The following is a 16,740-nucleotide window of genomic DNA, read 5'->3' as shown; positions in this document are numbered from 1 at the left end:
GTTCATTCAAGGGACAAGCAACAGGTTTCGGAAACTCGCTTCCGAGGTCTGGTGCTTTGGACCATGGGTGACGAAAATTATGTTTCATTCATTCGTTTGCTTCAAGAATTTCAATAGAGTTATGCAAAGCATCTATCTTGGCATTACGATGTTTGTTATTAGAAACTGAGATATTACTTTCACAAAAAGTAATTTCACATTTGTCTTTTAAAATGATACACTCATCTTTAGACATTACAAGCTCTCTCTCTAGTGATTCTATCTTAAGCTTGCGATCTTCAAAGCATAATCTAAGACGACTCAATTCACTATCCATCTTCTCACTAACTTATATGGTAGACTCATAAGCTCTATGAATAACTTTCATATTTGATTAGATTTGAGTTAGATATGGTTCACAAACAGATAAATCAAAATTATTGTCAGTGATCATGGATTTTACCTTTTGGGTGATGCTTTGGCCAGGTGGATCGTTTGTTGCCATGTATCAAAAGGATGTCTCAACATCATCATCATCTTCTTCTGAACCTGAAGACCAGTATCCTTTATCACAGTCGACCGACTGTCTTGCCATAAGACACATGCTCCTTCCATATCTTACTTCATCCTCATCTCCAGAAGACTAGTACCCATCAACATTTCTTGACACCGTGGTAACAAAAGTTTCAACCAAAAAGTATTTTGCAAAGTTGTTAACGAGACCATATTTATGACAAACTATCTTGGGTTTGACTGATTTCAGAATTTCTTGGGATTCCGAGGAGTGATTTGGGATGTCGGGTCGATATGCAAGTAGGTTTTCTAAAGGTTTAGGAAAGGGTTGAGTATTACTTTGATGAGGAGAATGAAATCGATTCTGATAAGGTTTATGACTGGGATTCCAGGGACGTTTTTATTTCATGGATGGTAAGGCTAATTCTTTTTGGAAACAAAGTTCGGACGCAACTGCATCGAGATCAAAATTTCTTCAAACGAATGATTCAGAACAGATGGAGTAGGTGGGGTAGGAATTGTTGGTTAAATAGGCGAAATAAGTAGGATAGTTCCAAAAGGATCTAAAACAGATGGGCTCTAAATTAGTAGGTTAACACAACTAACTAAGGCAAGAGGACCTCCTAACAGTTCTCTTAACATTTGAGCAACGTTAGATTCATGGCCTTGTAGTTCATCAAATAGTGGATAAAGCTTCAGTTTCTTTATTGATCCGTTACTCTAAAGACATGACTTGACGTTCTCCCAACCTTTTCCGAGGCTGTTGATGAACTTCACATCATACTCGAGAGGAGTTTTGACTATACCGTGTGCAGTCATATTGTTCACAACAATTTTGTAATGATTCGAAGTAGAGGCTACGAATTCACCAATAGTTGTTGTGAAGGTATCAAAGTCATTGACAACAAAAGTCAGACACTTATCCTTCATGTTCTCGGACCCTTCGAACAATTCTTGAACAGTGTCCCAAATGTTTTTGAAAGATTTGCACAACTTAATATGCTCAAAAAGATATGGAGGAACACCAAACACCATCTCTGAAAATGCAATCTGCTATGCATGAAGCTTTTCGATGTCTGATGCAGTAAGTGGTGCTGGAGGTTGTTCTTCTTGGCCCAAGAGAGTAGCAGTAACATCTCTGACCATTTGTCTTACGAGGACATGAGGACCTTCTTGCACAGATCTACATATCTCTTCACCTTTTTCCTTACCAAGTAAAAATCTTTCCATTCTAACTTTCCAGTGATCATACTCTTCATCAACTAGCAATGGGGCACGAGATGGGCAACCCATGCTATTTTCTATTTGCATTGAATACATTTTTTGAGTTTGATTAGGAGCAGCCATTGAAGTTAAAGTATTGGAGTAGAAGCGGTATATAAAAGAAATTTTATCCTGAACACATAAATGATTGAGATACCAAGGTAATCTCGGATCAATTATAATATGTTCTTATGGATTCGAAGGACAACCACTCAAGCTCTGAAACCAATTAAAAGTGTAAGAATTAGTGCGCAGACAAGGTTTGAAAACATAAACCTTGAATTAAATTAAGATCGATGTCTAATACAAATATTTTGGTTCAGTCAAGCCTGGTAAACTAGTCTTGTCTTGAAGTATGAAAATCAACAAACTATTCTACCAAATATTTAAGATAAAATGAATATAAACAAAGTAAAGATAACTTAAGAAAAATGAGAATGATGGAGAAAGAGATTTGACTTGTAGGATATTAAGTATTTGGTGTGAAGAGAATATTGTTTCTTAAAAGGGTTACAATACATGGAAGACTCACCTCCTTAAATAGGAAAGGAGAGACAATAAGACAAAATACAAGACTTGCATGGAGAATGTAAATTAGATAAGTCAGAAATGATTACACACACAATTTACTCGATTTTGTCTCATGAACTGTACAATCAACAAGTACTAAACGACAATAAGCATTAAATGCTTATACGGACTCAATAACATCTAATACTAGGAATACCTTGGATAAGTCTTCATCTCGGAAAAGGATTGACTTCGTAATCTCTTCACATCTCGGAATGCAATTGGACTTTGGTTTTGGTTCGGCTTTGGATTACTAGAGGTTCACTTTCATGTATCAACAAGGATAAGGAAGCGAGATAATCATTATCATCTCGGATTTGATTTTCGAGGTTGATTTAATAAATACTTGCTCGGATAATGATGTCTCTGAATATGTCTCCTGAATGTCGGATAGAGGATCTCGGAAAGAGATTGACTGCAAACACGTTACTCCTGAAAGACATAAAATAGAGGAAAGGTTAGATAAAAACAAAAGACACAAAAATGATCCTTATTTTCCATATGAAATATTTTTACTAGAAAAGTATTTTAAAGCTCGAAATTATTTAACTTTACGATGAAACCATCAGAGAGTACAAACCTCCTTGAAGAGTTTAGGATTAGGAAGCATCACTCACATTTTGTTCAGAAAACCATTGAACTCATTTTTATCTAATGCCTTGGTAAAGACATCAGCAATGTCATCGTCATATGGAACAAAAATGAGCTCGATGTTTCCATTAAGAACATGGTTATTTGATAAAATGGTACTAGATGTTGATATGATTTGCCATGGAGTGTTGAATAGGATTGTGAGAAATTGTAATGACACTAGTTGAGTCACATTAAATCGTAGTTCATTTGAATCAATAACCATAATCTTACAGTTGTGATTACATCCACATAACTTGAGATGTACAGCTTGCAACAACAATGTATTCTACTTCTGCTATAGACAAGGCGATGCAGTTCTAATTCATTGAAGACAAACTAACCAGTCTCCCTCTAAGAAATTAGCATCCTCCAAAAGTAGTTTTTCTATCAAGTTGGAGACCACCATAGTTTGAGTCAGAATATGATTGTAGAGAGAAACCATTTTGGGCTGGATACCATATTCTGAGGCTCTTGGTTGTTTTGAGATATTGGAAAATTTTCTTGAGCACAAGAAGATGTGACATCTTTAGATCAACTTGGAGCCGAGCACACAGGCATGTAGAGAACATTATGTCTCGTCGAATAGATGTAAGATAGAGGAGTAAACCTATCATGCATCAGTACTTTTTCTGATCAACAGGTTCACCAGATGGGTCGGCAGACTTTTTTTGTCCAAAACCCATTAGAACCTTTGCAGAGGCACATGAATCCATTGACTACTTCTTCAAGAGTTCGGAAACATATTTTTACTGAGGAATAAATATACCTCAGTTGGTTTGTTTCACTTGTAAACTCAGAAAAAAAAAAAAAAAAAAAAAAAAAAAAAAAAAAAACTTAACCCTCGATTCATACTCATCTGAATTTTGCTCACCATCAACTTTGCAACGTTTTGAACCATTGTTGGATCAATGGAACCAAATATAATGGCATCCATATAAATTTGAATCAACATTATATGCTTCTCGTTTGACCTTCTAAACAAAGATGGATATAGAATTCCATGTTAAAGTCTAAACGCTTGAGAAAACACATTTGGGTATCATACCAGGCTTGAAGTGCTTGTTTAAGTCCATAAACTACTTTTTGAAGCTTATATAATAATTAGGGAAAGCAAGATTAACAAACCCTGGGTGCTTGTTGTAGATAATCATCTTCTTTAAGTTCTCCATTCAAAAAGGCACTTTTGGCATCTATCTGATAGACCTTGAAGGCTTTGTGAGCAGCATAGGCAAGAAAGATCTAAATGTCTTTAATTCGAGCTATAAGAGAGTAGGTTTCATCATAATCCAAACCTTCAATCTAAGTGAATCCTTTAGCCACGAGCCTAGCTTTGTTACATATGATTACCCCAGCATTGTCCAACTTGTTTTAGAAAACCCATCTTATACCAACAACAGGATGATCTGAGGGACGAGCAACCAAAGTCCAAAACTTATTTTTGTTCGAACTCTACTAATCCTCTTGCATCACAATTATCCTATTGGAATAATCTAAATCCTCCTTGATGGACTTCGGATCAACAAGGGAGATAAAAGTGGCATGATGACACTCATTTTGAATATCAATAGCTGATCTCATTTGCACTCTTGCATTCGGATTTCTAATTACTTGATTAGGGGATGCTCCTTTTTTTTCTAGATGTGAAGTCTCGGAAGTTGTTGAGTAGAAGATGGTCTGACATCAATTACAAAATTATATTGCTCTCACTAGATTTTCTTGAATTATTGAATGATGCTCCCCTTGAACTTTTGAACTACATATCTTGACATCATTGTTCGAAAAACCAAAAAAGTCCAGGTCATCATATATGTAGTTCGGAAGGGAATCAATGTTTGCAAATTAGTCTATTGTATCTTGGAATCTCTCGTTATTTGACTCGAAGGTTGGAAAACTTGGATTGCTGTTCTTGCCATCAACCAAAGTGAGGAAGACCACGAAACCGTGTAACCCAATAATCCAACCATAGTTTTATTTAAACTTCATACCTTAATTAGCTTTTTCGAGCGAAAATAACACAGTTCAGGATCTCATGTCCTTAAGACTAGATGATCAAGAATCAGAATCGACGCATTCTTAAGAACCCGTCACGGCGAATCAGCTTTCACTGAAACAGTGATCCCACCCAAAGGGGCCCAGCTCCTATGCTTTCACTTTTTCGAGAGCCACAAGTATCATATCACACAGTTCTTCATTCGCCAAATTTGACTTTGAGATGACTTCTGATTTGATTGAACTTGGATTTGATACTTCGTTTTGAGCTTTAAATTCTTCAATCAACTTTTGAATTTCTAAAAGTTTCTTTGATTAAGTGCTTGAAATTTTTGATTTGGGTACTGGATACGACAGTTGTACCTATTCTTCTTTATTGACTATGTGGATGTGATACTTAAGCTCTCTGTTACCATGAGGGTAACGCGTGTCAACAAATAGGTTCGTGTTCTGTGGGTCCAGAGTTGTCGATACGGTTTTTTTTTCAACATTTAGAAGCAAAATATCCTAAAGTTGTTATTACTGCCCACAAAAACGTTTTAGTATGCCATTTCTTTTATTATCTAAATTCGGGGTCTCGAATTACAGTGTTTGGGTCCCCTAGTTATGATAGCTGATTCTACACTTCCAGTGACTATCCGGTCGCTTCAGATTTTTTCATTTTGGTTTTTCTCGTTTTCCTAATTCATGGAGCTATCAAATGTAAAGAGTGTCATCATCTCATATACTTTTTTCTTGGGTTTTATAGATTTTAAAATGTAGAATGCAAGAGAAAAAAAATGAAAATAAGAAGGCTAAAATCCATTTATATATATATATATATATATATATATATATATATATATATATAGAGAGAGAGAGAGAGAGAGATTTTAACAAATTGGCAACGACGCCAATTTGTTAGGCGTGTCAAACCCAACAAATATAGGGGTACGATATACTCCAAAATAACACTACTATATTACACTAAAAAGTAGTAGAAGGCAAGTAGGTTCGATCCACAAAGACACGGGACAATTAGTCTATACTTCTTTGCGCAAGGTATTTTGGTCACCAACAGTAAAGAGGGGGGTTTTGAATGCAATGATTAGAACAACCAATTTAAGACAAAAGTAATTGACTAAATAAGTGGATTAAATTCAAAAATTGTAAAGACTCCAACTCCATGTATGACAAATTAGCAATGTGATTCCAAAATGACATGATACTTGCTCAATTCTATCTAAGTTGGTACTATAAAGTATTAACAAGCTCTAACACTTTCCATTCATCACATTAATTAACCAAAACAAGCTCTTTGATTAACCCTAACCTTACTAACCTAATCTAAACAAGATCTTAGAATTAGATTAAAAGATTGCATTAAACTTTATGTGAATGTTCCCAACAACACCCAATACTCCTCACAAGCTCGGGAGTGAAAGAATGTGTGAATAAGATTTACTTTAAATTCATTCGATGTAAATCAATTTAGTGCTTGTTACTTAGTCCAATTCACAAAACAATTACGGATTTTGCAAATTACATAACTTGAATGACCTAACCCTAATTCAAATGGCCAATAACAATCTCAATTAGAATCAAACATTTGAATGAATCAAAATTAATTTCACTAGATAGAATTAAAAGAAAACATCAAGTCATATGATTGAAATCAGAACCAAGAAGTTAAAACATGAAGTTAGAGAAACTAGGGTTCTAGCCACACATGGCTAGAACAAAATCACGAGTTGTAAAGATGGAAAGGATGTGCAATTACGACTTACAAATAAGAGAAATAATGTTTCCAAATTCTAAACGATCAAATCCTTGCAAAAACTTTCGAAATTCCCTCACCAATAGTGCTCTGATATGTTGTATATGTGTAAAAATGACCCTAACCCCGTAATATGAAAGATAGGAAAAACTGTCAAAATGTAGTTTTAGGTCGAACACGGCCTGTATCAAAATAGGCTAAACTGACACGGGTCGTGTTCAGCAGTCAACACTGCCCATGTTAAAATAGGCTAAAATGATACGAGTCGTGTTCAACATGGTCAACAGCTTCTTCTTGGTCAAACACGCCCCGTGTCCACTTTTCAGTGTAAATCCAACACGACATGTGTACTCCTCTGACTCCGAATCCAAACTTGATTTTTCCAACTTTTCCGTTCTTCGCCCGATCATCCCGAAATCTTCACCAATGCTTCCCGAACCTCCCAAAGCGCGTTCACCTCCAGTTTACTTGAAAAGAACACGAAAACATGCAAATAAGGTTGTTCTAAAGACTAGCATGAATTGGATGAAATACACGAAAAATGTATAACAACTATGCTAAATAGATGCATAAAAGGGACTAAAATTTGTGCAAAAAGGTGCACAAAATGCACCTAACAAGGGTACACTTCATAGTCAAATGGTGGAGTAGAGGGTGGTGGATGAGAAATGTTGCAAGATTCCGATGAACTTGGAGTTCAATGGATTTCGGAATTTGAAGCATTTTCTAGAACACCAAACAAGCCTTCAAAGTCAACTTCATAGATGATTTGTCGAATAGGAGAACCAGCATGTGGAACATCGGACTCCATGATATGTGTGGCAATGTGAACTAGTTCGATTTCGTAAATGAAGTTGTCGTTAAAATTAATGTCGAAGTTTTCTTCGATAACCCTTATTCGTCGACATAGAACCCGATAAGCCTTAAATTTTGTAGAATAACCCAGGAATATTGCTTCATCAACTTTTGGTTGAAATTTAGTCAATTGTTCTATGTTGCTATTTATAAAGCACCTACACCAAAGACATGTAAAAATCAATTACTTGGTTTTCTTCCGTTCATTGCTTCATAAGGAGTTTTGTTGAGACGACAATTGATGATACTTCGATTTTGAAGGAAGTTAGTAGTATTAACAACTTCAACCCATAGAAAAATAGGCAGATTAGCAATGTTCAACATCAATCGAGTAGCTTTAACCAGCATTCTATTCCTTAGTTCGATGACACCATTTTATTGTGGAGTGTAGGGAGTAAAGAGATTGTGATCAATACCCTTGTCAACTGAGAAATTATCAAACATTGCATTAGTGAACTATGTTCTATTATGACTCCAAACTCTTTTGACTGGGAGTTTTTACATCACCTTGATTCCTTTAATGAAGAGGATAAGCTCGGGTGCAACATCAAATTTTATTCGTAGAAAAAAACCCAGGTGAATTGAGTATAGTCGTCAACAATCACCATGATGTACTTTTTTTGGCGAATACTCTTAATAGCTGATAGACCACAAATGTAACGCCCACAGATTCAAGCTAGTCAATTTAGAGACAATAACGTCATAAACGACTTTTTGATAGAAGATTATTAGAATAAATAATCTTAACAAAGTTATAGTATATGCGACAAGGGTTCCGTACATATAAAGTAGGCTAAAATCCAAGTTATAACGAAGAAGTTATGACCTGTCGAAGTTTCGCAACAAAATCGACACGACATTGTGTGAAGTAAAAAGTGAGTTTGTGATAAAATACTTTTTAGCCTTAGTGATCTAAATGAAAGTCGTATTATATGTTAAACCGAGAGCGTGCATAAAAAGAACATCCAAATCTGGCTTCGTATGAGTAAGTTATGATTTTTCTAAGATTTAGCATAGTAGTGCACAACCCGAAATTCGAATTTTAGATTGACCGATTTTTAGCCGACACAATCTAAACATAATTAAAGATCCCTTTCACTCATAGTATGGGGAAGAAGTTAATAGTAGGTCAACGATATAAAGACAGAAAAAAATGGACGTCGGGTGACAAAGTTATGAATTTTAACGAACTTTATCTGTCTAAGCCTGTTAAAATATAACTTTAAGAATAGAATCAAAATTAGCCATCAGAGTCTAAATAAAAGTTGTAGACTACGTCGCCACCTACGCATGAATATAAAGAACATTGAAAACAGAGCTCGTATGCGAAAGTTATGGAATTTAGAAGTCTGGAATAGGCTGATGCGAAGGAGGGTGACGTGGCTTAATCTCCGCCCTTGCTTCCTCCCCATAGCCTCGCTTTGATGACTGATAGATGCCCCCTCATACGCGCTGTGTAGCCTCGTATTCTCAACGTACTGAGTACGCACAACATACCTCAAGGAGTACGCCCATCATAGTCCGAAGCCATCCACTATAAATAAGATGTGAGGTCCTCCTATATTCTTCACACTTAAGCCTTTCTTTCTCTCTCAAACATCTCTTTAAACCCCTCCCAATCCCTAGTACTTCCCAAGTGATAAGAGGCGAGTCCCGAAGCACCAGAAGGCTCCGAGAAGAAGAGCTTTCGGCTTGGAAGTTCTGCCCGCACAGAGCCCGGTTCCTAGCCAAACCTCATAATTAGTGAGTTATGCTTACCCTACTTTAAGTATAACTTATGTTTAAGTTTAACATTGTTATTATGAACTGATAAAAAATATATGTAAGTATTATAAAATATACAAAGTGTTATTATAATACCTTTTAACTGCTCACGGTATGAGAAATCTAGTTTGAAGGGTCGCATAGGGTTGTTGGATTTCAGAAGTGCTTAAATGCCAAAATGGTCCTGCCCAATGGTGTTTCATGTCTGGCCAATGTATGTACATAGTGGTTGAAAACTATTGTTTAACACTTATAAAACAATATCACTCGTAAATAGCCGCGATAAATATTAGACTAAAATCTAGCGGTAATGATACTAGGTTTCATCGAAGGAAAATAAAGTTGTTAGAAGCGAAGCGCTGCCCGAGTTTGAAGTCATCACTTTAAAAAGTGAGTGCCTAGTCCCTTTCATGAACATGATTTTAATACAAGTATTGATTAAAGTATTAAATATATGTTTAGGGATGAGCATTTGGACCGGAGAACCGGCCTGAACCGGAACCGGATAGAACCGCTCGGGTCGGGACCAAGACGATATTCTTATGGATTTTTAGAACCGGGAACCGGTAGGAACTAGAACCGATAGAACCGGAAAAAACTGGTAGAACCGCCAAAAACTGGAACCGTATGTTGCTATTTCTCGAGTATCGGTTCCAACATTGAAGACACGACAAGAACCGATAGGAACTGGGAACCGGTAGAACTGGCAGTCCGGTTCGGTTCTTAATTTCGGCCAACATCGGTTCTCGGGTCGGGTCCGATTCGCGCCGGTTCTAGTCGAGTCGATTCCGTTACTCATCCCTATATATGTTTGTGTGTGAAATATTTGATATTGCCTGAAATACGTGTTAAGAGCATATTTGATAATATATGATGATTTTGGATAAAGAGTAAAGCTAAATTAATTAAGAGGAAAATTGGGTGGTATCTCCTTATTAGTACGAGGGAGATATACACGGAGGGACAAACTTTAAGATTTGTCATTGATCCGAGAGCATGGATTAGACATAGTCATTTGTCCTTAGTCCGAGAGTATGGAGAGGACATAGTTATTTGTCATTAATCCGGGAGCATAGATTAGACATAGTTAATTGTCCTTAGTTCGAGAGTATGGAATGGGCATACTTATTGATCCGAGAGTATGGATTAGACATACATGATCCGGGAGTATGGATTAGGTAAAGAGGTTAATTTTATATCTGATAGTATAGATCGTATCGTTGTGAGGAGCGACGGGGTGGAGTGAAATTGTATATATTGTGAGTTTTAAAACAAACAAACACACACACACACACACACACACATATATATATATATATATATATATATATATATATATATGATATAACATTGTCGGATTGAAATCCCTATGTACTCACCAGGTTTCCCAACCTGACCCACTCAGTTCATTTGTATCACAGGTATCGATACAAGGACACATTACACTGAGAGATTAAAGGAGAAGAAAATCATTAGTGTGAATGAATGCAAGGTCTGTTTACGCTTATGTTTTTGTATTGACGATGACATCCGAATGTTTTAATATAAACAAAATACATTTCTTCATAAATGCTTTGATAATATATTTATCATGTTTTCTTGGGACAAACTCTGCAATATTATTCTTTAAAATGAATACTTTTATTTTCAAATAAGCATAAATAAAATTTTTAAAATGACCGTGAATTTGGGGATGTCACAACAAAGGTCGATATGAAGTAGCACTAGAGGTTCAGAAATGGATTTCTTAATTAGCACGAGATAACCTTTCTTTGATTGCTTCTCACACTCACAAGTAGCACATAGGTGCTCATTTTCAAATTGGAGGAGAGGTAATCCTCAGAGCATTTCACCAGCTACAACATCGTTCATATATCAAAAGTTTAGATGAGCAAACCTTCGATGCCATAACAAGATAATATCATGAACAACCATGGCTAAGAAGCACATTTGAGGCTTTCTAACAATGGGATTTATATCCAAGGGATAAATTTTCTTTTTCCAATCTGATTAGATGAGACACTTTGATAGATCATCAGTCATGATGTCCATCGGTGAGTTGGGCCACATAGATAAGATTATCTTTGAGACCAGCAACGTAAGCAACATTGGAAACGGTGAAGTTTCCATTTGTGAGGATACCATAACCTCAGATGATACAGTTTGAGTTATTTCCCAAAGTAATAAAACCACCTTTTGGAGAAAGCCATATTCACGCAAGAATTCAATCTTGGTAGTCATGTGCATAGAACAAGCGCTATCACTATATTGTATTGTATTTTGTTCCTCTGCACATAACACCTGCAACAAATCAGAGAGATTTGGAGTTCTTAAGCTGATTGTTAGCAACAGGACCTTAAGTTTGGCTTTGGACTTAGTCAAGGACTTCAGAATAATGGACTTTCGAATGGCTTTTTCCGATGTTCTTTTGGAAAAATACAAAATGTCAGAGTCTTTTCACTTATCCAAAAATCATATTTAATCTAAAGTGGACAAATTGTTTCTTTAACTCTCCATTCATAAATCGAAACAGATTTGATTGGAGGCCTTTTATCGGAAGATCTAACTATTTTCTTTTTAATAGAATGACTAATAGAAACTTTATATTTCGATGATTGACATTCTAAATGACGATTACCAAGGAGAGGGAGTATTAACCGATGATCTTGGAATAAGTTAATTTCGAGGAGAGTGGGTAGTAGTCGAAGATTTTAGAATAAAAGATTTTCGAGGAGAATGGTCACAATCAAAAATTGAGTTAATGGAAGCAGCCGTAAGCTTTGGAGGTTTTTCTGAAGTATGACTATACGTAGCAGAGGTGTTCACAACAAAAAGACTTTCCAAGATTTTCATAAGAACAACTGTGTTATGATTCCTAATGGTCGATGTCACTACTATAGGGGACACACTCTTCTCCCTCTTCCTTTTCTTTTCAAGGAATCTAGTATCACTTCTGGATCTATTTCGGAATCTAAGGATTTTCTCGCTTCAACTTTTGGATGAAAAATATCCTTCTTGTTCAGCCAGATTTTTTTTGTGACAATAGAGGAGTTGGATGACTGTCCTACAGAGGGGTTGTTAAATCTTGGTTTAATCGACACTAAGGTATACTTTGAAACAACCTTTGACTTTGCAGTAGATGGCTTCGAAAAAAATCTCGATCGTTCACACTAATGACTTCTTCATACAAATCAGTCTCGATGGTTTCCCAAATGGAACCAGTGTTTCCGAAAATCATATCTGTAATGCCCAAGTTGCCAGATATTTATTTTGTTGCTTATTATAATGATAATAATAATAAAATAAATATGAGAAGGGGGCATATGTTGGGCGTACATAGTGTACGCACGACGTACCTTGGTGAGCCGCGGATCGGGGAAGCCCCTGCGTACGTTGGGCGTACCCATGCGTACGATGGGCGTAAGCTGGCTAGATGCAAACCCTAAATTTTAGGGTTTGCACCTTATTTAAACACCTTAAGTTCCTCCCAACCCTCATTATCTCAGCCTCCACTGTCCCTAAAGTGTTAAACTCTAACCCTAAGCCTCTTGCATGCATTTTGAGCTTACCTTGAGCATTTTTGTGTTATTTGGTGATTTTGAAGAAGAAGGAGTTGGAAAAGGAGTAAGGACGTGAAGAGGGCTTGTAGATCTAGAAGTTTGGCATCATTTCTAACCTATTTGAGGTATAAAGCTAAAACCTTGACCATTGCATGCTTAGATCTAGCTTTGTGGTGTTTATGTTACATTTTGGTCCCATAGTTAATGTTTCTTGAGTTTTAGAAGTTCTAGTCCATATGAGGTGTACTTTTAGGCTCTTGAAGGTGTTTGGAGCCATAAAAAGCAGGTCTTGATGGTTTAGCCTTAACCATGCAAGTGTTAGATGACCATAAAGTGTGTTTATGGACTTAAATCATGTCTTAATCTTCATCCACGCATGCAAAAGCATAAAGTTTATAACTTTATGGTTTAGGACGTCTTTAAGGGCATGGATCTAGGTTTTGGACATTAGGACTTAACTGATTAAGTCACAAGGAAGTGGTTAAGATGCATGGCTAGTACATTGGTCGTACCCCTGGTACATTGCGCGTATTGGGTCAAGCTCCCGTATCTGGTCAAGGCCAACATACGTTGTGCGTACATGCCAAGTACACCGCGCTTATGCATGCAGTGGGCCAAAAAGTGGTTTTTTTTTTTAGGATTTTGGGTCTGGAATTATTGGGCCTCAAGCCCAACTGTGGACTAAGGCATCCGGGCCTAGGCCTAGGATTTATGGTATTGGGCCTTATTGGGCCTTAAAGCATAGTTGGTTGGACTTGGACTTTTTATTTTGAAAGTTGGGCTTTAGGAGGAGAAGGCCCAATAGGTCAAAGATTAGGGAACCTTTGCCTTATGTTATGAATCAAGGTTTGGGCCTTGGGGTCAGGTTTAGATCTAATGTCTAATTAGGAAGTTTGTTGTGCTATATAGATAGGAGTCCTGAGTCATATGAGGAGTACGATTTGACATTCAAAGTTAAGGTGAGTCTCCCTTCATGGAAGTTACGGGTCGAAGGCACCAAGGTTGGCCCCTTATTTATTGCGTGATATGATGGTTGTCTGTGTGATAATTATTATTGTTCATGAATTGCTTGATGATTATGCGATTTATGTGTGATATTATGTGGTAGTGGTAGGGGTGAAAAAGACCCCATAACCGGTTGAAATAAACCGGAGGATATGTCCGACACCCAAATATATCTGACAAGGTAGGTCGGGCAGCTAGATATGCTTGACAGGGTAGGTCTAGCACCCAGATATGCTCGACAGGGTAGGTTAGGGACCCATATATGATTGACAGTATGTTCGCGTTATATGTGGTATGGTGGGGGGAAACTCACTAAGCTTTGTGCTTACTGTTTCAGGTACTTCCAGCTCGAAGGGGAAGGGGACGACTTGATCGCGTCGCATCACACTATGATTTATCTACATTAGAGATTTTGGGACTTACACTCTAATAATGTTTACCACGGATTGTTTTGATTATACAATATAATTTATCTTTTGTTTTCTTAATCAATGATGTTCCATGTTTGTGAATTTGGTAAATTTAAAAATGAAATTTTTAAGTCGTATTTTTGGGATGTTACAATATCAGAGTCATGTACAGTAATCTTAGGGATGATTTCCTCAATGACACAATTGTTGTAAGGATGAGAGTTAAGAATGAAAACTCTGTTCCTCATGTGGCCTTGTAGATATCTTAAGATTGATTCATGTCCAAGGATATTAGATGTGAAAGTTGTATGGAATCAGGACATGAAAAAGTGATATGTTTGAAATCAGGAATCAATGATTTAAAATGCTCATATGGTGCTTGCACATATGAAAAAAAAGATAGGGGTGTTCAAATATGTGTGGTTCGAAATGTCACCCATACGTGTCAAGTTCTAAAGCTCCTTGAGAGGAGTGACAACTGGTTTTGGAAACTCAGATCCAAGACTAAGATGTTTAGACCAAGGATAATGAAAATTGTGATTCATATGTTCATGAGCCTGGATCATATCAATGGACTTATGCAATTTATCAATAGTAGCATTAAGATACATATTATCAAAAACTAAAACATTTGTTTCACTAAGAGAAAGTGCATATTTGTCACTTAAGATAATATATTCATCTTTAGCTATTACAATTTCATTTTCTAAGGAGTCTATCTTAAGTTTGCGACCTTCAAACCTCATTCTATGCCTGATTAATTCATTGTTCATCTTCTCATGGTCATCTATGGAAATCTCATAAGCTTTCAAGACAACTATCATATCTGATTGAATTTTAGTCACGTATGGTTCACAAACAGTAATATAAAAATTATTTTTAGAGATCATGTCTCATACATGTTGGATGATGCTTCTTCTAGGTGGATCGTTTGTGGCCATGTAGCGGTAGTTTGGTTCAACAACATCGTCATCGTCATCCAAACTAAAGGACCAATACCCTTCATCACATTCAAAATCATGTCGAGACATGATACATAAGTTTCTCCCACTATCATACTCTTTTTGTCACCCAACGACCAATACTTTTCAATGTTGCGTGAGATAGTGGCAATGAATGCCTTCTCACTTGCAGCTAGCTCTTGTTATTTTCTAGAACAGTAAGCAGAGTCCTTAACCTTGGGTTTGAATGGAGGATCTTTCTAACAATCCCTAGTGTAATGATTTCCGAGCCCATATTTGTGACTCATAATATTTGGTTTTGTCAGAAGTGGAAGTCGGATATGAAACTGGAGGTGGATTGTTCGGATAAGTTGGTAGGTAGGGAGAGGGTTTACCGGGAGGGTTTTGAAAAGTTGATTGTTTGTTTCATGAGGAGCATGATAGAAAGGTTGAGGTCTGTTCTAAAAGGTTTTATAATTGTTTTCTCCTTAAGGTCTGTTGTACTTCATGGTTAGTAGAGTAAACTCTTTCTGAAATCGAAGTTCTTCAAATGCAGCTTTAGGATCAAAGAACTCTTCGGAAAGTTGAGAATAAAGATTTGGATCCGAAGGAGCATGGCTTAGAGGAGGGGTGTTAATAGTGCTCACAAGATCTAGTGGTCCTCCAGATAACTCACGAAGAGTTTGAGCAACGTTTGATTCATGTCCTTGTAGTTCGTCAAAAAGTTGGAATATAGTCAACTTATTGAGCGAACCATTACTTTGGAGACATGAGTTAACATTACCCCATCCTTTTCCAAGGATGTTGATGAACTTCAGATTGTGCTCGACTGGAGTTCCTGTTATGCCATGAGCTATCATGTCTTTCACAAGAATCTGGTAATGATTTGTTACAGAAGCCACATATTCACCAGGAGAGGTCGAGAACGTGTCGTACTCATTCACCACAGAATTCATCTTCTTGTCTTTGACATTTTCCAAACCCTTGAACAGATCTTCCATTGTATCCGATATCTCCTTAGCAAATTTTCACAACTTAATGTGTTCAAAGAGAGATACAGGAATACCAAGTATAATTTTGGAAAATGCAACATTATCTACATGCATCTTTTCTTCGTCCATCAGTGTTAGAGATGCAGAACAAACTTTTTCTTGACCCATAAGACCAACATCATCATCTTTCATAGTTTGACGAACAGGGACATGAGAAACTTCAGTAACAGATCTTCAAATTTCGGCACCCTTGTCTTTTCCTTTCAAGAATCGTTCCATTTTCATCTTCCAATGATCATATTCTTCGAGAATCAGTAACGGGGCTCTCGACGGGGAAGAAATTTTAACTTGATACACAAATGACTAAGAAACCAATGTATTCTTAATCAATGATAATCTGATATTGAGGATTCAAAGGACAACCGCTCAAGCTCTGATACCAATTGAAAGAACAAGAGATATCACGAGGATATTTCTGGACAAGGTTTAATCACTTAAACCTTGAGTGAA

Source organism: Lactuca serriola, chromosome 4 (assembly GCF_051521515.1).
Source record: "Lactuca serriola cultivar US96UC23 chromosome 4, Lser_US96UC23_V15, whole genome shotgun sequence".
Taxonomy (NCBI): domain Eukaryota; kingdom Viridiplantae; phylum Streptophyta; class Magnoliopsida; order Asterales; family Asteraceae; genus Lactuca; species Lactuca serriola.
Note: the sequence above shows the minus strand (reverse complement) of the source record.